We start from the raw sequence: 21,337 nt of genomic DNA, 5'->3' as shown, positions 1-21,337 counted from the left end.
AGCGTTGTTGCCCTGCTGGTCCCAGGATATCAGATAGATAAGGTTGATGAGGTAATGTCTTTTATTGGACCAACTTCTGCCGGAGAGCAAGCGAACGAGACTTTCCAGCTTCACAGAGCTCTTCTTCAGGTCTCTCTTTCAAAACTGGAAAGCTTGCTCTACTAAAAGAGATTATCTCACTCACCTTGTCTCTTCATCTACCTTTGTTTATTTGTAAACACGGGTCGAGCAACCACCAAACAAAGTGCCTACAGTACAGAAGCTGTCGAATAGAGCTTCATCCAAAAGATCCGTTGCTGACGGTAAGAATTGGAGTGTGTACAAGTTTGCAAGCTGGCTTCTCTCTGCTGACTCAGAACAGCAGTGTAGGTCACAAGAAGTTTCCTAAAGGTATCTAAATTCGAAAAAATTAAGCTTTTCTTTAGAGACTTCTAAGGGGCTGCTGTGAGATTTCTCAAGACAATGCTTTTTGCTAAAATTCAACCTGCATCTGGGCAATTACCCTGAGTTTGTAAGCCAGGGTTTGGAGACTAGCTTGCATGCTTGCTTTTTGCTATTCAACGGTTTATTTAACCTTTTGCTTTTATCCTCCGTCCATTCCGTCACAACAATCCATTTAATTTCTCCTAAAAGGGTATTTTAAAAAGCTATTCCAATGACTCACAATCCTTTTTGTCGAGCATTTTTAGAAAAGCATTAAGTGATATATCCTAACTACGTCCAATTCTGGAGTCTTACCAAGCATGCTTGTTCATCGTTTACTCATTAGTTTGGCTTTTTATTGCTATCATTAAGTGTTCACATAATTAATTATACACGTTATGAAAAAATATGTCAAAAACCTGCATTTTCTGAAGGGGCTTTCACCCTACACACTGAAGGAAATCGGTCCTGTGAGCGACACGGAACATTGTCTATTTCCAGACAGGTTTATTTTAATTATTGGGAGGGGGGGCTAACTATAGCACAGCAGAAAAAAATACCCATAGTGCTATGGAAAAGTTCAGCGAGGATGAGCAAACTGTCGGCTGATGCGGAAACAAGCAGCAGCAGCAAGGAAGGGAGCGAGAGTTCTCATTCCCAAGTGCAAAGCTGTAAAGAAGATAAGCCAGGATCAGGGTACAAGATAAGAAAATAACCACAATATATGTATTTATTTCACTGTCGTTCAGAGTTTTCTATTATTATAAAAATGAGGCACAGTGCAGATTTCCTCCTCCCCCCCCACCACCACTTTGCATTAAGATGAGCGTGGGCGCACGAGGGGTGTGGGTTCAAACTGACTATTTTAAAAATAATATTAGGAAAAGAATCAATTGTGATGTAACATAAACAACAGGAAATCACCCGGGCAGGAACCACTCGACGGGAAAGAAAAAAAAAACTCGGATTCTCTCCCGGTCCATACTTTCTGTTCAAACGCAGTTTCTCTCCCTACATATCCACTGCAATTTTTTAAGAACACTCACATCACTCGGTTCATTAGCGCAAAATCGTTTAGTCTCGTTTCACTCCTTCAATTCCTTTCTGTAATGAGCATAAGTATATGCTCATTAGAGAGAGAAAAAGAGAGAGATAGGCTTGGTGCTAGCAGAAAGGATTTCTCCTTCTAAACATAGAAGGTTCCCAATCCCGCAGAAGTTTAATAAATGCTTCTTAGAGGTAACAGGAGGCAACACCAGCTTCTTGCTGACCCTAAGTAAGAAATTAGGAAGCGTTTAGCAGGTCCACACAAGTCCGGTGCCCGGCCTCCCCTTTCCATAATTTACCAGCAAACTTTCAAGCAGAGAAGGTACCACTGGAACCACCCCCTCCAATGGTCCCTAAGAGACAGGGGACAAGAAGCTCTGTAAAAGCGTATATTCTTTCAGCTTGTTAACAACACAGTTAAGCCCACGGAAAGATCCTATCTCTCGTGACTTCACCCGTATCAACTTACCCTGGAGTCAGTCACTCCCCTCACTGCTCTGCTTTTCTAAACTATTTTAGTCCAAATGTGGAAAAATTAAATGTGTAGCAGAAAGAGGGGACCGAGCGGTTGGAAACTGAGAAGATGAACACTTCAAGACAAGCCAATTTTATTTCGTTTCACGGGAAGGCCCTCTTGCAATATGCCTTGTTTACATTTAGTCCTGAGACGCTGGCCTTAGGCCAGAAAAGTGCAGTTTCATTTCATGGATGGCGAAGGGGAATTGTAACTTATTCCACATCAGCTTTAAATGGGAGGTTTAAATAGTCTCTCAGCAAATGCTTTGCCATTAACCCTCCAGGAACCTGCTCTGACGTACTCTCTTCCCCTCCTATACGGTAGGAATGAAAAGTGAACTGTCAGGCATTCTCGGTACACCTGCGGAGAGGAGAGAGCCTGTACTGTGGTTCTTAGCAATGTTGCTTCCCTGCGTGCTAATCTCCAGCGAATTTGCAATGGTAGGGTTGTAACAAATTCACTTTACTGTTTTGTAGTAAAGCAGACGAGTGCATTCAACTATTTATACTCGACAAGAGCAATGGAGGAGAACACAGATGGTGGCAGCAGTGGGCACTGTGACGAGTATTTGTATTAGTTCAGTGTGTGACACGCAGGGAAATTCATTCCTCTACACATATAAAGCACAACCTGTGCGTGAGCTCCCGAGTCCCTGCGAGCGGGGAGAGTGGCTTCTCTCTGCTGCCGCTGCTGCTGCTGTGCATGGCAAGGCAGCACTAAGCAGGCACTGGGCAGGCTGGTGCTTTCCTCAGACACGTGATTGAATCTGATCTCTGGCGCTGCTCAGTGGGGTGGTGGAGGAGGAGGAGAGGAGGAGGTCGCAGTGTTGTGTACTTAAGGTCGCGTGTGTGCTGGGTTTTTCTCCCTCTCTCTCGGAGGAGTAAGTGCCACTGCTCCGCCTTCTCCTTTTCGCAATGTTGACGCAATCTATAAATAGTGGAACAAAAGGACCAACTTCCTTGCAGCTTTGCTGAAACTGCACAAAAAGGGCAACGGGGGAGTTGTTATTTTTATTTTTTTTTCTGGTTAAACAGCCGGATCTGGGGGGAGATCTCGCTATTGGAAGATTTTTTTTTCTTCGCTTTCCCCTAATACTGGCAGCGTCCTGCAACTGGCTATTTTGCTTTACATTGAGAAGGGTGTTTTTCCTCCTCTGACGGATCAGTAAGTGCAATTCAGTATTTCCTTTGGGGGTGGAGGGATTCCTGCTCTTCTATCTACCACATTGCAAAGGCAGAGGGATACAGAGGAATTGAAGAGGGTATTTTGGGGTTGTGTCACTGAACTATAGGGGCGTGTGAGTGTACGTGGGTCTTTTACTCTAGAGGGTGTGTGTATGTGTGGTGAGGAGCTGGGTTTGTCGGGATATCAACGGTCACATTATGTATTACAATAGGTTATAAAAATAGGAATACTTACTGCTGCTTGCAGAACAAAAGCTGACGCACTAACCAATATTAAACAGGCTTTTGTTAGAAGGGAAGTGTGTGGGTATGAGCGTGTGAGGGGGAGCTGCCTGAAGCAAGTTGCTGTATTAGACAGGCTATTAGATTTGTTTACTGCCAGAGCACATCGGCGTGTTTACTGCACACACGCCGTGTGCTGGGCTGTACCCAATCTCCTTCCGGAGCTGGAGACAGAGAGGATCTTCCACCGTTTCACCTCTTCACAATCACTCAAGATTAAAGGGAGTGCATTTGTGCTCGACTGGGATATCAGCCTTCTCCAATCTGCACGGCACATTGGGGGCAGCTCATATTATGCTGATATTCCTCTCCCCCCCCCCCCCGGTCGTCAGTAACTAGGGGATCGGTGCAAGCGTAGGCAGCTACTGGCCACGGAGAGAATTACATCACTCCCCCCTCCAATGATGTTACCTTTTGAGCTCTGCACGGTGAGAGACCATAGAGACCTGGTCTGGCTCTCACAGAAAGCGGAAGGGAAGGGAGCATTGTGTTTCAGAAGGTCCCAGGCACACAGAGAGAGAACGAGCAGTCCATACTCGCGCGCACTCATACATAGCGCTATAATGACCAGAACCTAGTGTTTACTGTGCTCACATAGGCGTATCGTGACGTCATGTGATTGACAACCAGTCCCTCCAGCCCGGCTCTGTCCAGAGCCTGACAACCGACTCTATATTAAGAAAAGAATGAAGTCACCGCCACCCTGACAACAGCAGGCGGCGGGCCCTTCCGCTGGCTCCCTCCCACCTTTTTTCCCCTCCCCTGGATCCTGGAGGAAACTGCTCTGCAGTGTGAAGGGACGATGAGGGCTCAGGCTTCCACAGCAACCCAAGAGGAAAGTGCCCAGTGATCCTCACTTCCTACCAGGGAGCCAGCAGGAGGGCGGGTGAAAGAGGGAGGAGACACTGACCAACCCTATTGAGAAGGAGCCTCCTCCCATTGTGCAATAACATTCAGGAGTTACAAGAGATTTTGTTTAGCGAGGGAGGGGACAGACACACCACAGCCAGTCTTGCACAAGCAAGACAAGGGACCGAGAGCTTGCCTGATAGTAGCCTCTGGAACTGCTGGGTCAATTTATCGTTTCCCACCTTCCATCTGTCTCCATTACACGCCCCCCAACACCTAGTAACTGAGCGGCAACAGCTTGGCAGAAGCAATAGTCGGACAATACAGCTCTGAAGGGACGTGCTACCCATAAAACCTGCATCGTTTATTAAATAGCAACCATCACCATAAGGAAAGAATTCTAGTATGCTACTGTATAGTCCAAACCACTAAACGTAACGGTCTTTGGGGTCATTCTTGTACAATACTGGAGGCTGGTTTGTTTGTTTTTCAACAAGGGTGCGGTTCTGCTCTCAAATCGATAAGCAAACTTTTGACAGTCACACCGACGCTCTTCTGTATTTATGGAAATGGGGGGAGGAGATGTTTCTAACAGGGCTTTGTTTTTCTGCATTTTCATAGTCTGGAACATGATTTTTAAAAGATCTAATTTCAGACATTCTAAACAGCAAAATCTAAGATAAGTGGAGCTTTTCATAACATGATAGTTCGGCTTGTTTAGCTTACTTCTGTTACAAGAAGAAAAAGAAACCTAGCCACTCAGGCTTTGCACAAATCTTAATAATTATTATATATTCTGATAGCTCCCAACATGTTTGTCTTTTGGTAATATGTTAAAGAAAATATGAATCACGGGAGGTGGATTCCAAAGGCTCCAGAAGGTGTACTGCTACAGTTCAAGAATTAGTAATAAACAAGTACAAAATCCATTTGTTTTGCCTCCAGATTTAAAAGTATTGCTTACTGTAAAGTAGCTGTGCTGTAAAACTAGATTTCTAATATTTGAAATGTTTACTTTAATCACAGTTAATATCATTTTTGGGTGCTTTATCTAATTATGATTAATTTACACAGGAGGATTTAAACAAATACTGTATGTTCAGGAAGTAATTTGTCATAAAATATTTACGTTTTATTTCTGGACACAGAACAACTACACCTGCTGTCTCAGATATTTTATATGAACAAGGTAGAAAACACAGAAAACCATCCTAGTGTTGCAAAATTTCTAGGAATATATTTTGATAATGTATTATTATACAAATGATAGGAACAATGACATTTACTGACCAGTTATAGTAGGTTCATGACCAGAGGACAATAAATGATACACCTTAGGTTCAAAAGTTAATCCATTAATAAAATAAACATTTAAAATAATAGAAAAGCATGTCTGAACAGTGTCCAAAAATAAAATCTTACATCCTATATCATTTTTTCATATTTTATCATTTTAACATAACAAGATTACCATAACATTGCAGTATATACTAGAGATGTTTTAATTTATTAAATTTGTCAAAATACTGAAGTAGTACTTACCCACTGCAAAGTCAATAAATCCATATCACACTAAAAACAACAAAAAGTGTTTTACAGACAGTGATATTTGGTGGGGAGGGACTTTTTTTCCTCTAGCACAGTAAGCTAAAATACAACTAAATAATAAACATTTACCCAATGGGAACTGTAAGAATCATGGACTTCAGTTAAGTGGTGCATAGTTTTTAACTTGTTGATGGTTTTAGTTTCTTCAAAGTAGTGCATTACTTTTTGAAGACTGGGTGTTTCTATTTGCTCAAAAAATAAACAGAAAAGCTTTGAGTTTCCTACTGTTACAAAAGTAAAAAGGAAACTAAGTTTGAGCTGCTAAATTGGCACTCTGGAATGAGTCAATAATATCTCCTTTGTCCTGCTAGCTCTCTCTGTTATATTGTATCTTTGCTCTATTTCCTCTAGACAAGAAAGCTAGCATTTCACATTTAGGATTTCAAATATTAGATATTCTTAGTGAGGTTACATTTTCATAAGATTTGTTGGTTCAAAATGTTTTACTGAACAGGAGTACATATACCTTTTCAGATTATGGTATACTGATAATAGTAATATGCTCTCAATGACACTACACAAACTTAACTATGTTTTTCAGCATGTACTTAATTAGGTAAATTATTGTTATTTTCTTTTTAAAATAACTTTGTAAGAAGGCTTATGTGCACTTTCTCAAGGCTTTTATAATTTCTGATTTTATATAAAAACAGGTGAGAATTAGGACACACTGATGAACACTGCCCCTTATCTCACTGGCTGAGGATTCCCTTGATGTGAGTAAGTCCCAGCAGGCAAAGAGCCATTATAGGCTACTTTTACAACACAGTTTTAGGAACTGTGCCTAAAGATCACTGCACTCCTGCTTTCTTCAGCTGATAGACACTGGACAGTCCACTGGGGATCAGTGTCAGCTTAGATAAATTAGAGCTGCCCATAAGGTGCTCTAACTTGTGCCAGAGACAGAGCTGGGCAGAGAGAGCTATCTATAATTACCTACTGGATGGTTCCCCAATTCTGCTACATGAGTTTTGGTGCAGCAGAAAATCTGGGACTAGAACAGTTCATTCTGTCTTTGTAAGAAGTCTGAATGGTAGCAGTGTAAAGTAAACTCCAAAGTTGTCAGTGTCTGGAAACAAGAAGTGGTTTAATGAGTTAGCTGATGGGGAGATCTTTCAAAAGCTGAAACAGGAAGTGTGTGGCCATCACTGTCATTATGGAATCAGTTTCTATTTACCTGAAATCCAGTCTGCTCTGAAACTCTGGCCTTTGGATTGGTATTATGTTGTGTTGCAGATCTGTCATTCTCCCAGAGAAAATAAACAAATGTCAACAAAAAATATTTTGTGTGAAGGCACTAGTGTTTAAAATATGCATACTTTCTGTATTACACATATAAATCCTTACTCTCATAAATAGTCTAATTTGTTTTAAATGTAAAAAAATACACTCAAATTTAGAATCAGGCCTGTGATGTATACACAAAAGAAAGCCAAATTGTGATAATTCATAAAGTGACTCAAATATATATTTCCATACGTACAGTGTGTGTAATTATTAATTACTTTTATGTTTACATATAAAATGTTTGTAGTTCATGCAAGATAATACTCTGGTGATTTTTTCTAAAAAAAATACCAACTTTATTTATTAAAAGAGTTACTTTTTTTCTTGTGGAAATTAGTTAAATAAACATAAATGGAACGTTCAGCACATGACTCATCTCAAATTAACCTCTCCTACCCTTCCCCTTTTTAGACTCCTAAAATTTGTGTCAGCGGTCTGCTGATCTGCAGTAACATCATACCTACTGTGATTCTGGTCAAGAGTTGTGCCAGTAAGTGGCAGGAATTATTATTATTTAACAGTATGGCTTGCAAAAAAAAAAAGTATACAATCATGACATATAATGAAAGTCATGTACTTGAGCCCTTATACATCAGCTCCAGGCTCTAGCAGGATTCAGTGGTAGCCGTGATTTTACATTAGTTGACAATGAGTCGAAGCAATTTCAGAATACCTAAAATAGGGAAGAAAATATTTGCTAAATTTAATTATTTGTTGAATGCTCCTCCAGTCCTTACTATTTGGGACATCTGACATATAAAAACACATTTATCTCTTTAAAGAATCAATGTCTTTAATTTTAGGTATTAGGTAGCAAATTTTTTTCAACAATGAGATTTTTGTATTTTAAACTGGACAGACTATATATCTAAATTTTGAAACAAAACTTAAATCAGGTTATTTCTATATCTTAGTTTTGTTTACTGAAATAATAAATGTAGTCTATTATTGTTACTAATGCAGTGCTAGGAAAATCTACTCATCCACTTTCCAGGTGAGAGTGAAAAATTTTTCTCAGACGAGCAGAAGAACTTAAGCCATTTGTATCTACAGCTTTCATTTAAAAATAAAGTAAATTTCTGTTTTCTAGGTTGTGAATATTCCCATTAGTTGACATTAGCAGAGTTAACTGATGCAGTGTGTCCTGCTGGGTCTGCAGGCAGACAATTTCAATACCTATGCCACTGCTCATCACTCTGTCAAATAATAGCAAAGTGAAATTAACAAACCTCTGCAGAATTGAACTTCTGCAGTTCAAAGTCTTATGACTAACTGTGAAATAATCAGTAACATAGTCAGTATCATATTGGTGTGTCAAAACTATTAACAGCAGAATTAGATTCTACAATTTTCATAGGGGTAAGGGAATAAGGGACAGAGGAAATGGAGGCTGAGGGAGAGGTAAAGTATCACAGATCCAATCATCAAGCCACAATGCTCTGAAAAAGTAGAGAAGGGACAAAAACCTCCCTTTTCCCTTTCAGAAGCTATGAAGGGATGAAACTTATTATTCCTATTGACTGGCGACTATATAAAGCATCTTTGTATGACTCTCCACACCCTCTCATTTCTAATACCCAGCTATATCAGTGAGTCCCATCTTTCATCCATTCTTCCCTGTCCCCATCTTTCACATTTAACTTCTGATTTTTGATTTAGTACCAATCTAACAATTGGTACTGACTGGTACCAATAAGTATCCAGTACACATTTTTAGTCCTGCATTAATGAAACATAACACAGTCATATAGTTAGCATTTTCAAAATAAAAGTAAGTAAAACTGGCAAGATAACTACACATATATACATTTAAAAACATGTAGATGGTATCATGAGCTTTCGTGGGCTCAGCCCACTTCTTCAGATGATTAGAGTGTTGGATGTCCAGAACTAAAATAAATAGGGGAGAAGGAAGTGGGGGGAGAGAAGGAAAAACATGGGAGGAGGGAACAAGAAGAGGTAGTGGGTATAAAAATATCAAGGGAAAAGCTGAGCTGGAATGTAAAAGGAAAAACAAATAGTCTATAAGCAACTATAGACTGGACAGACAAAAGAGGCAGATAAAAACCATTAGTAGGCAATTAGAGAGGAAGAGTACTAACATTAGACATATATAATTACTTTTAATAAGATCTTCTACTATATACATAGAAGCTGTGTCTACATTGGGCCACTTATTCCGGAAAATCAGCCACTTTTCCGGAATAAGCTGCGAGCTGTCTACACTGGCCCTTGAATTTCCGGAAAAGCAACGATGCTCTACTGTACAAAATCAGCCGCTATTCCGGAAAAACTATTCTGCTCCCGCTCGGGCTTAAGTCCTTATTCCGGAACACTGTTCCGAAAAAGGGCCAGTGTAGACAGCCCAGTAGTCTTTTCCGGAAAAAAGCCCCGATCACGAAAATGACGATCTGGGCTCTTTTCCGGAAAAGCGAGTCTACATTGGCCACAGACGCTTTTCCAGGAAAAGGGCTTTTCCGGAAAAGCAGCCTGCCAATGTAGACGCTCCTTTTCCGGAAAAACTGAAAACGGAATAGTATTCCGTTTTAAGCAGTTCCGGAAATTCATGCCAGTGTAGACACAGCCAGAGTGGTTTAATACTACACATTATGTTACTGTACAGTATTGCATATCGATGTACATGTAATACTGTGCATGCTATTAGCAATTGCAGGGTATTAAATAATGCACTTTTTAAAAAAAATGCATAAACATGCACTTAACACAGGTTACAAATATGCACATAATAAAGATCACAAAGTAGTCATTCCAACATGGCAGAAGCAGTTAATTGTATTATAAAAGATAAATGCAAATGAAGAAAATTCAAAAAGTATATCATATACATTTTTCACCTTGCACAAAAGACTTTAAAAAGTAATATAAATGAGAAAACTTTAATAACACTACACTTTTAAGACAAACCAGCAAAACTCAGAATATTCAATGATCAGTAATTAAGCTTACTGTCTTACATGAGTTTTAACTTTTACTGTGCCTATTTCTAATTGAATGTTACAGGCATGTGTACAACCTTTTCTTACTAAAATCACTAATTTCAACCAAAGAAATGCATTGTATGCTACTGTTTGATTGTCTGTTACAGTCCTCATGTACTGTTGACTAAATACAAATTTTTGGCAACGTTTCTATGTAAAAATCTATTAATTGTTCCAGGGTCTCACCCTTTAGCCCTTTCTCAAACAAAAAAGTCCCACTAAAGTCGATGGGATTATTTGTATGAGTAAGGGCTACCTGTCAATTTGGACTTTGCTTCACCTCAGTTTCACAATGCTGATTGTGGAACAAACACCGAGGAAAAGCCAAAAAAATGTGAAATAATTCATACAATTATTTATGTTTTGTCACTCATGCTGATTTTTGTCACTTATAAGCTTTAGAACAATGACTCAAATGCCAATGAGGGAATATGGAAATGAGGGGGAAGCTCATAAAATTACTATAAGCACATATAATTCCTAATAATACAGGCTAGAAAGAAAGCCTAGCTTTGCATGTCTGCAGGAGGGCCAAAGGGGCTGTGAAGGGTGGCACACAAGAGTCCTTCCTTAGATGCTGCAGACAGAACTGTAGTCACTGTATTCAGGGGAAAGAACCAGCCCCATGAGAAGGAGAAAGAGGGGTTATGACCCCCACTGCTCTGCAGAGCTGGCCAGCTACAGAGAAGGGAGCACACACCACTATGTTAAGAACTGATGCAGTATGAGTCCCTGTGCATGCACTGGGTAGCTCTGGGAGAGATTTTCTCTCAGAGCTTTCCCAGAACCTCTAACTTAAGACTGTGCCTTGGACATAGATACACAATTAGATACTGAGTATTTCTCTAGAAGTGTACAATGTTTTTAGGGAGGGATTACAAAAAGAATGTTAATTAACTTACCTTGGACATAGTATTTGGTACACTTCATGCTTATGAGAGCCATAAAACATTATATTATTATATGTATCAGCACTGTAGACAAAAATCACCTGAAAATATAAAATTGAAGAATCAAGCAACTTGAATATGATTTGATGAATAACCTCAAATAAGTAGGGTTAAATGTAAGCCTTGTTCCGTTCTCTCTCTCACACACATACACGCACACACACCAATCACTTGAATCCTTAGATGTTACAGATTGTTGACTACTGCTCTATCTGACCTTTCAAACTGAACTATACTGGTGATGTAACATCAACATCAAGATGGAGAAAGGGTGGTCTTGTGGCCAAGACACAGGATTGGGAGCTGAGATAGCCAAGAATATGATGACTCTTTCCCAGAATTCTGTGCGCGCCTTTTGGAAAGACACTTAGCCACTCTGCATCTCAGTTTCCCAAATTATAAAATGAGGCTGGTTAACACTTTTGTACCTTGCAGGGGAGTAGTGAGACTAAATTCATATGTATTGAAAGACATGACAAAGACCATAACAATTCTTAAACGCTGCCAAATTTAAACTATTTAGGAACATTCACAGAGCTAGGACATCTGGAAGATTTGGAGTCAAAGCTTCCCCTGAGAAAGAAGCTCATTGTGTGTCACCTCTCCAGAAAGACATTTTCAAAATTTCAGTGGGTGAGATCCTCACCCCATGCTCTGGTCCTTTATACTGGGTAAAATCAGCAGAAAAATATAAAGAGGCTCTAAAAGCCTTTTGTTTGGCCAGGGTAGCATACCCCTGGCACAGGATCAGAGGAAGACAGTCATAAGGCTGTCTTCTGAGGACCCTCCCACTCCGCAAAACTCTGGAGTTCGGAGGGATTTGTCAGGGGTTGCAATTTAACACTACAGAGATTATGGGCAGCATTGCGGCCCAGAGAGCTGTTAAGGGAGACTGTCATATTTTAGGCTTCTGAGGCAGTCCACATTATACCAGGGGCTGTGAAGCCATGCTGGATTGTGAAGTTTAAAACCACTTCAGACCAAGCTAGGCTGTGAGAAGTGTGCTGTGTCTGTTAGAGGAACAGCACAGATTCTCACCCAAAATGTTAAAAAGAACTGTGAGACAGCAGTAAATGAAATGTGCTCTATAAGTGCTAGGTATCATGGACAGAAAGAAAGATGAGGAAGGAGATAATGTGTCATGACAGACTGCTGAACTTGGTGCAAAGGCCCAATCAAAAAAAGGAAACAATATCCACCCTGTAATTCTTTATAAATGAATGGATCAATGCCCATGTCATTGCTCTTTAAATTTTATCACATTCTTCTTTTCCCACTCATCTTTTGAAGTGATCAACAACCAAGGTACACATGGGTGATCCAGTGAACATTGTGTACAGGAGGCCCCCGCTTTACAACGGCCCGATTTACGACCCCCCGCACTTACGACCTTTTCCTAAGTGCAGAAGGGGCCGAAATCCCCTGACTTACGTTCTTGGCTCCACATTTATGATGGCGCACAACACCTGTCATAAATGTGGGCTCAAGTTATGATGCCCCCAACTTGCGATGCTATCCCAATAACCGATCATGTCACAAGTTGGGGGCAGCCTGTACTTGGTCTTTCAGAAAGCAAAGTCCCTCACCAAAAGCTCTTAAGCAAAATAACCTGTCACAGAATAAGAGGGAAGGTAGTTAAGTCCAAAGCAGACTGCAAAGTGTTACAAAGGGATCTCACAAAACTGGGTGACTTGTCAAGAAAATGGCAGATGAAATTCAATGTTGATATATGTAAATAATGCACATTGGAAAACATAACCCCAACTACACATACAAAATGATGTGGTTTAAATTAGCTGTTACCAGTCAAGAAAGAGATCTTGCAGTCATTGTGGACATTTCTCTGAAAACATTTGCTGATGTACAGAGAGTCAAAAATGCTAACAAAATGTTAGGAACTATTAGGAAAGGGATAGATAATAAAACAGAAAATATTATAATGCCATTATACAGGCAGTCCCCGACTTACGCGGATCCGACTTATGTCGGATCCGCACTTACGAACGGGGCTTTTCTCGCCCCGGAGCTCACGGGCGGCGGGTCGCCACCCGTGTCCTGTGGGGTGAGAAAAGCTTCTCCCGGTCTCCCTGGTCTTCTGGGGGGGTCCAGCAAAGCCGCTGGACCCCCCCAGCAGACCAGGGACACCCGAGCAAAGCCGCCCAGGCGGGGGGAGTCCCGCTACCTGGGCGGCTTTGCTCGTTTGCCCCGGAGCAAAGCCGCCCAGGCGGCGGGACTCCCCCTGCCTGGGCGGCTTTGCTCCTGTCCTCCTGGTCTGCTGGGGGGGTCCAGCAAAGCTGCTGGACCCCCCTAGCAGACCAGGGACACCCGAGCAAAGCCACCGCCTGGGCGGCTTTCCTCCCGGGCAAACGAGCAAAGCCGCCCACGCGGTGGCTTTGCTCTGGTGTCCCTGGTCTGCTGGGGGGGTCCAGCGGCTTTGCTGGACCCCCCCAGCAGACCAGGGGGACAGGTGCAAAGCAGTGGAGCACGCCCGCAGCGGGCGTGCTCCAAGGCTTTGATCCCCATCTCCCTGCAGACCAGGGAGACGGAGAGCAAAGCCGCTGAGCACGCCCGCAGGGGGACAGCCCAAGTGCGCCCTGGGTGTTGCTCTGCTCCAGGCTTCCTGGAATCAGCCGCTGATCAGTTTCAGCAGCAGCTGACTTGGGGACGCCTGGGTTTCTTAAGTTGAATCTGTATGTAAGTCAGAACTGGCATCCAGATTCAGCCGCGGTTGAAACTGATCAGTTTCAGCAGCGGCTGACGCCAGTTCCGACTTACATACAGATTCAACTTAAGAACAAACCTACAGTCCCTATCTTGTACGTAACCCGGGGACTGCCTGTATAAATTAATGGAATGCTCTCACCTTGAATACTGCATGCAGTTCTGGCTGCCCGATCTCAAAAACATATATTAGAATCGGAAAAAGTACCAAGAATGCCAATAAAAATTATTAGGGGAAATTCAACACTGCAGAGATTATGGGCCGCACTGTGGCACAGAGGGCTGACCACGGATACTGTCATAATTTGGGCTGAGGAAGTCTACATTAGGCTAGGGGCTTAATTAGGGGATGGAACAGTTTCCACATGAGGAGAGAACTATAAGGCTACATCTATACTGCAGCGCTATTTCAGGATACCAGAATATCCTGAAATAGCTCTCGCGTCTTCACAGCAAGCCCATTACTTCGAAATATAACAGGTTTGCTATTCCGACATCCCTTTAAACCTCATTCCAAGATGAGTAAGGGATGTTTTGGAATAGCAATTAATTTTGAAATAAGTGCTGTGTAGACAGTGCCAAATTTCAAAATAAGCTATTCTGAAATAACATCAAAACAAGACGCGCAATTTGCGTAGCTCAGATTGCATGTCTCATTTCGACCTACAGGGCAGCGTAGAAGCACCCTAATTGTTCTATTTGGAAAGAGACAAGTAAGGAGGGTTATAGTAAATGGCATGGAGAACGTTAATAAGGAAAAATTACCCCTTCACAAAACACAAAAACTAGATGTCACCAAATGAAATTAATGGATAGCAAGCTTAAAAGGAAATATTAGTTCACACAATGAACAGTCAACCTGTGGAACTTGTTGTCAGGAGATGTTGTGAAGGTCAAAATTATCACTCGGTTCAGAAAATAAGTGCATGGAGGACAGTCCATCAATGGCTATTAGCCAAGATGGTCAAAGATGCAGCCCCATATTCTGAGTGTCCTAAGCCTCTGACTGCCAGAAGCTGGGAGTGGACAATCAGATATGGACCACTCAGTAAACTGGCATATTATGTTCTTTCTCTTCAAAGCATCCAGTATTGGTCACTGTCAATAGACAGGAAACTGGTCTAGATGGACCACTGGTCTGACCTACTATGGCCATTCTAATGTTCTTGTCCTTATCTGCTTTTCTTTAATAATAAATTGCTCTAACTAATTTGCATATGATTACTTTATATATTCTGTTGCCTTTTTTCACCAGTATATACCAGAAATAAAGTATCTTATTTTGAAAAGGCATCTATCATTTCTAGATTATATTTTAAGGCCCTTCTCATATCTAGGGAGTGAAACTTCAGTGTCCTTAGGAAGAAAAAGGCTTATGCAAATAATGGGATAAGCAAATAGTGAATAATATATAAAGATAAGATTATTTTAGGGAGAAACTCTTGGGCTTTGAAGAAGAGTAACCAATTTAAAAGAAAATAAAGAAACCAGTCCTGAATTGAAACTATTTCACGTGGTTTCTGAAAATGTGATTTTCATTAAAAGTGAAAAAAACCCAGCAACTTTACACAGTGGTTCATGTGAAAGCTCCATCAATGAGGGGAGAAATAAATTTAAAATCCAACAAGCTACTTAGTTTATGGCTGAAACTTTGCAATCGCCTTGGTGTATCTTGAGATGTGAAGATCTTCACTGTCTGCATCTAGTAAATTTGAGAGCCTCAGAGGTTGAAATCTGCACATGGAGTTAGTTGATTGTAGATTTTGGACATAAATTAATTGATTAAAGAAAAGCATCCACTAGTCACAAAGAATTGCTGAACAGAAGGAGGATCAGGCCTTAAAGTTTCACATTGCTAATTTTAATTTCTTTGGATGGTGACAAATCAGTAGGTCCACTAGAGCTGGAAGCATCTAAGACAAATGAAGAAACATCTCTATGATGTGATGAACCAGTCATATGAGAATACCTCTATTTTCTATACCTAGAATAAAAGAGCTTTAACATCCTGTTGTTGCTCGAGGCAACCTGGTTGCTGATGAGCATCCCTGTTTATGACAATCTAATTCAAGATAAACAGATTTAATGCAGTTTTCTAACTTGTTCTTTAAAACCTCCAGTGATGACAATTCCAAAGCCCACTTTCACTGGGAATTGAGATCAGCTGATCACGTTCCTCTTTATAAAAGCCCCTCAAGACTAAACATGCTCAGTTTCTTAATTGTTCCTCATAGATGGAGGTTCTTTAGAATTTTAATTGTGTCCTCCAAAGTGCTTACAACTCCTCTGAGCTTTGTGTCATTCACAACTTTTATAAGCATGCTTTCCACTCCATTATCTAAATAAATAATGAAAATATTGAATTGTACTGGATACAGAACAGATGCTTGTGCAACTCCACTAAATAAGTCATCCCAGTTTGAAAGTGATACACTGATAACTACTCTTTGAATACAGCCTTTCAAACAGTTATGGACCCACTTTATAGTAATTTCAGCTAAACTAGTGGCTCTCAACTTTTCCAGACTACTGTACCCCTTTCAGAAGTCTGATTTGTCTTGTGTACCTCCAAGTTTCATCTCACTTAAAAACTAGTTACTTATAAAATCCAACATAAATATACAAGTGTCACAGCACACTATTACTGAAAAATTGCTTATTTTCTCATTTTACCATGTAATTATAAAATAAACCAAAGAGAATATAAATATTATACTGAAATTTCACTGTATAGTATATACAGCAGTATAAACAAGTCATTGTCTGCATGAAACTTCAGTACTAACTTCACTAGTGCATTTTATGTAGCTTGTTGTAAAACTAGACAAATATCTAGACGAGCTGATGGAAGACTTCTGCATAACCAGGATTATGTGTACCCCAATTGAGAACCACTGATCTAGACTAGGTTTCCTTATCTTGCTTATGGGATATCACATGGTACCGCCAAGTGTTTTTATAATTAAGATATATCACATCAACTGTGTCTTCCCATTTTCAATAAGGCCAATAATTCAGTCAAAGAAGGATATTAGGTTCATTTGACATGATTTGTTCTTGATAACTCCATGCTGTTAGTTACGTATCACCCTATTATCCTCTAATGTGTCCCAGTGTTTTTCCAAGTATGAAAATTAAGGATGTGAATGGTTAACCAGTTAACCAGAGTAGACTGGAGCAGCCCCACAACTGATACAGCCCAGCTGGAACAACCCCCATCCACAGTGGGCCCGGTCTGACCAGAGCAGTGCAACACAGGTGGGGGTGCTCCAACCCAGCAGGAGCAGCCCCCACATCGGGGGTGGGGGAAGCGCTCAAGCCAACATGGTGGAGGGGGTCCCACCCACCCCAGTTTAAGTGGTTAACCATAATGTTTAACTGGTTAATTGATTAAATGGATTTTACATCCCCAATCAAAATAAGGATGACTAGTCTATATTATCAAAGATAGAATCTTTGCTCGTCTCCAGTCCTCTGGGACTCCACCCATTTTCAATGAGTTTTCAAAGATAATTGCTAATAGCTTTGAGATCAATGGCATCAGAACCTGTCCAAAAGTGGGGGGGAGACCGAGAACCAGGACCCCGTACCAATCCTCTTCTGTCCAAGACCCTGCCCCTGGCAAACCAGAAGCTGAAGTGGGTTGGAAGCCACAGGCACTCCAACTGCCTAAGGTGGGGAGGTCAAGAATAGCTCTTGCTTTTGTCTCCATTCCCTAAGCCTCCCACCCAGGGTAGGAGGGTCTTCACCTCCCCACAGCAACCCAAGTGCTCCTCCTGTAGACCTTCCACATAACCATGGCAAGTGGGTCTAGAACAGCTCAGGCCATGTCCCCTCAGCTGCCCACAAAGCTTATCACGAAGAGGCTGTGGCGCCTCCATATGGAGCTGGATCCATGTCAGAACTGTGCATTGCATGAACACAGCTGTGGGGAGCCGTGGGCTCCCTTGCTCACAGTGGAGGGGGTAGAAGGGAGGAAGAAAGGGCCAGTGTTTGTCCTTGACCCTCTCAACTAGGATAGGTGGGAAGTCTTCAGTATGGTACCCCAGCTGCTTGTCTCCCTGGCTGGGTTCAAGCTGTGGGCTTGATTGGAGGTGTAGGACCTCGGGGAAGAGGAAAAGTGGGGGTGGCACCCCATGAGCATACAGCTCACCAGGGTAATCTGATGGCTGATCATGAGGCATTTTGCTGATGCTAACTGTATGCAGGCACCACCCCTTGCAGCTCCTAGTGGTTGCAGTTCTCTGTTCCTGGCCAATGGGAAGTGTAGGAAGCAGCACCAGAAGGCTAAGGGGCCACAGGGACATGCTTTCCACAGCTCCCATTGCCAAGGAAGAGAACCTATGTAGTACCTGTGGATAGTCAATGTCAGCAAAATATCTCATGGCCCACAATCAGATTATCCTAACAAGCCCATGAGGCCCACAAACCACATGCTGCCCACCCAAGCTCTAGGTGAATTTCATCAGGGCCTGCTGAGTTGTGTCTAAATTATCTAAATATTCTTTAACCTATTAAGGTTTCTGTTCTTTCCCTCTTGTTAATATTAATTGTAAGAAGCATCTTGTCACAAATAACTTTTTCGAAAACACTGAAGCAAAACAAGTATTAAACACCTCAGCCTTCTCGGTATCATCTGTTATTAATTCTATTTCATGGGCAGTCGGTAATGTAGGCAAAAGAAGGCACAGCCTTCCCAAAACTGTCTACATACCCGACCGCCTAAGGTTGAGGCTGCCACCAGAGGAAGCCTAGAGCCGCAGCGTGGCAGCCTGACTCAGCAGACTGGCTTCTCCCAGCTGCCAGGGATGACTGGAGCCATGGCACAGCAGCCCAGCTTCCCCAGCTGCTGGGGAGGGCTAGGGCCACAGCACAGCAGCCCCAGCTCTCCACATGGCCAGCAGGGATCGGAGTGGGCAGGGCTTGGTGCCAGGGACAGAAGCCTGGGCAGAAAAAGCAGGGCAGGACTGGGGCTTACCTTCCCCAGCTGGGTTTTTACCTGCTGCCCATGTTTTCCTTCCTTGCTACATCATGGACCTACAATTTCCTTCATCCTTCTCTTGTTTCTAATATATTTATAGAATATCTTATTACTTCTATGTCCCTTGCTAAGTATAACTCATTTTGTACCTTAACCATTCTGATTTTGTCTCTATGTGCTTGTGTCATTTTTTGTACTTCTCCTTAGTAATTTTCCATGTTTCCTTTTTTCCTAGGATTCTTTTATAATTTTCACATCATTAAAGAGGTCAAATTGGTCTCTTACTACTCTTTCTATCTTTCCTTCACATCAACATATTTTCTGTTGTAATACTGTCCCTATACACAACTGCCAGCTCTCCTGAACTCCTTTTTCCTTAGATTTTCTTCTCATGGGACCTTATCTACTATTTTTCTATTAAAGTCTATTCTTTCAAAGTCACTGTCCTTTTTCTGTTGCTCTCAGTACTTCCCTTACTCAGAATCACAAGACCTATCATTTCATGATCACTTTTCGCCAAGTTGCCTTTCACCTTCAGATTCAAAACCAATTCCACCCTGTTAGTCAGACTCAAGTCTAAAATGGCTGCTTCCCTAGTTATTTCCACCATCATCTATGACGTTCCCAACATATTCCCCAGATGTATTCCAACACATTAAAAAACTTGGATGTTTTGTGTTTTCCTTTTCCTTACTTTTCCAAGAGTCATCTTTAATTTCCCCATTACTAGCAAGTGGATATTACTCTTATTTGCTATAGAAATGCTTCATTTACCTTCACCTTCTGGTGTGGTATATAATAGATACCTATTACTACATCTTCCTAATTTTCCCTCTTTACCTCCACCCAGAACTTTTCAACTGGTCTGCCTCCCACTTCTTTCTGACCCCAGAAAAATATATACATTCTTCGAGTATAATACAACACCTTCTCCCCCTGCCTATTTTTCCTGAACAAGTTATACACGTCTATATCAATATTTGAGTCTCAAATTTTATCCCACCAAGACTCTGTACTACCAATAAAGTCATACTTTAGCTTGTGTTCTCAGGTTTCCAGTTCTTTCTATTTATTCCTCATAATTCTTACCCTTCTGGACAAAAATCTAAGCTATTGAGCAAATTCCACCACTGTTTTTCCTCTTGTTCTTTATATGACCATAATTTTCTAGACCCCTTCAACTTCCAGCCCTCTGTCAAAGTCACCATTTTCATTCTTACTTGTGAGCGCTTATGTCACCTATCCCTTTTGAACCTAGTTGAAAGAAAGCCCTCCTCACAAGGTTGGCAAGTTGGTGACCCAAAAATGCTCTTCCCCCCGATCACATGGAGCCCATCATTTTAACTTTATCTCATGGTTTTGGAAAGTTTAATATCTGTATATTCTTTGAGACACATATGATTAATAACTTTGCAAACCTTTACAATGAGATAAAATAATTATTTAGGAGCATTGTTTCCCCTAGATCAGGGCTGAGCAAAATGCCACCGGATCCGGTCCATGGAGCACCCTGCCAGGCCCCTCAGACACACAGCTGCCACGGTTTAAAGCGCAGTCCATATGGCAGTATGCTCTGGAGGTGGAGGGGGCAGGGGCTTCATGTGATCTCCCCGCCCACAGCCCAATCCTCAGATCCTATTGGCCAGAAACAACTGGCGAACATGAACTGACCCCAGCCAATCTCTCAACTCCTACTGGCCGGAAACAACCAGTCAACAGGAGCTGAGAGACTGACCTGGGGGGTGGGGACAGCACAAGCCTCTTCCCCCTCCAGGAGCTGAGAGCCACATGGAGGGAGCAGCCTGCAATTTAAAGTGAGCTGCAGCAGGCAGAGAGCCCAGCCTGTCTTGGGGGTGCTGCACGGCTGCTGACCAGGAAATGCTTAGGTAAGTGCTTCCCAGCCAGAGCCTGCATCTGGCACCCCAACCCCTTCTGCACCACAACTCACTAGCCAAACCCTCTGCCCCCCTGCCCCAGGTCACAGCACTCTCCCAGACCGTGTACCGCCTCCTACACTCCTTTCCCAGGCCAGAATCCTCTCCTCCACCCAAACACCCTCCCAGACCTTGCACCACATTCCCCTGCCCCAGGTCACCACCCAAACCCTCTTCAGTCTGCACCCCCTTTTCCATTTCTCCCAGGCCACAATTCCCTCCCAGACTTTGCACCCCTTCCTGAGGCCCCTCCTCCATGCCAGAATCCTCTCCTGCACCCATACTCTCTCCCTGACCCAACACCCAATCCTCCAACCAAGGCTGCAACCCCTCCTTCACCCAAACTCCCTCTCAGACCTCATACCGTCACCTGAAGGCTAGTTACTTACCCCATCACCTTTCTGAACCCAACCTCCATTCTAGACACCGCACCCCCTCCACAGAAAAAAGTAGCCCTTGGCCACATTCCAAAATCTTGGAGCAGCCCTCCCCTCCCCCCACACACAAATGATTGCCCATGTCTGCACTAGATCCATGTGCAGGGAGATCAGATAG

Source organism: Pelodiscus sinensis, chromosome 1 (genome assembly GCF_049634645.1).
Source record: "Pelodiscus sinensis isolate JC-2024 chromosome 1, ASM4963464v1, whole genome shotgun sequence".
NCBI classification, from domain to species: Eukaryota; Metazoa; Chordata; order Testudines; family Trionychidae; genus Pelodiscus; species Pelodiscus sinensis.
The sequence above is the reverse complement of the archived record's forward strand: the minus strand, read 5'-3'. Positions refer to the sequence as shown.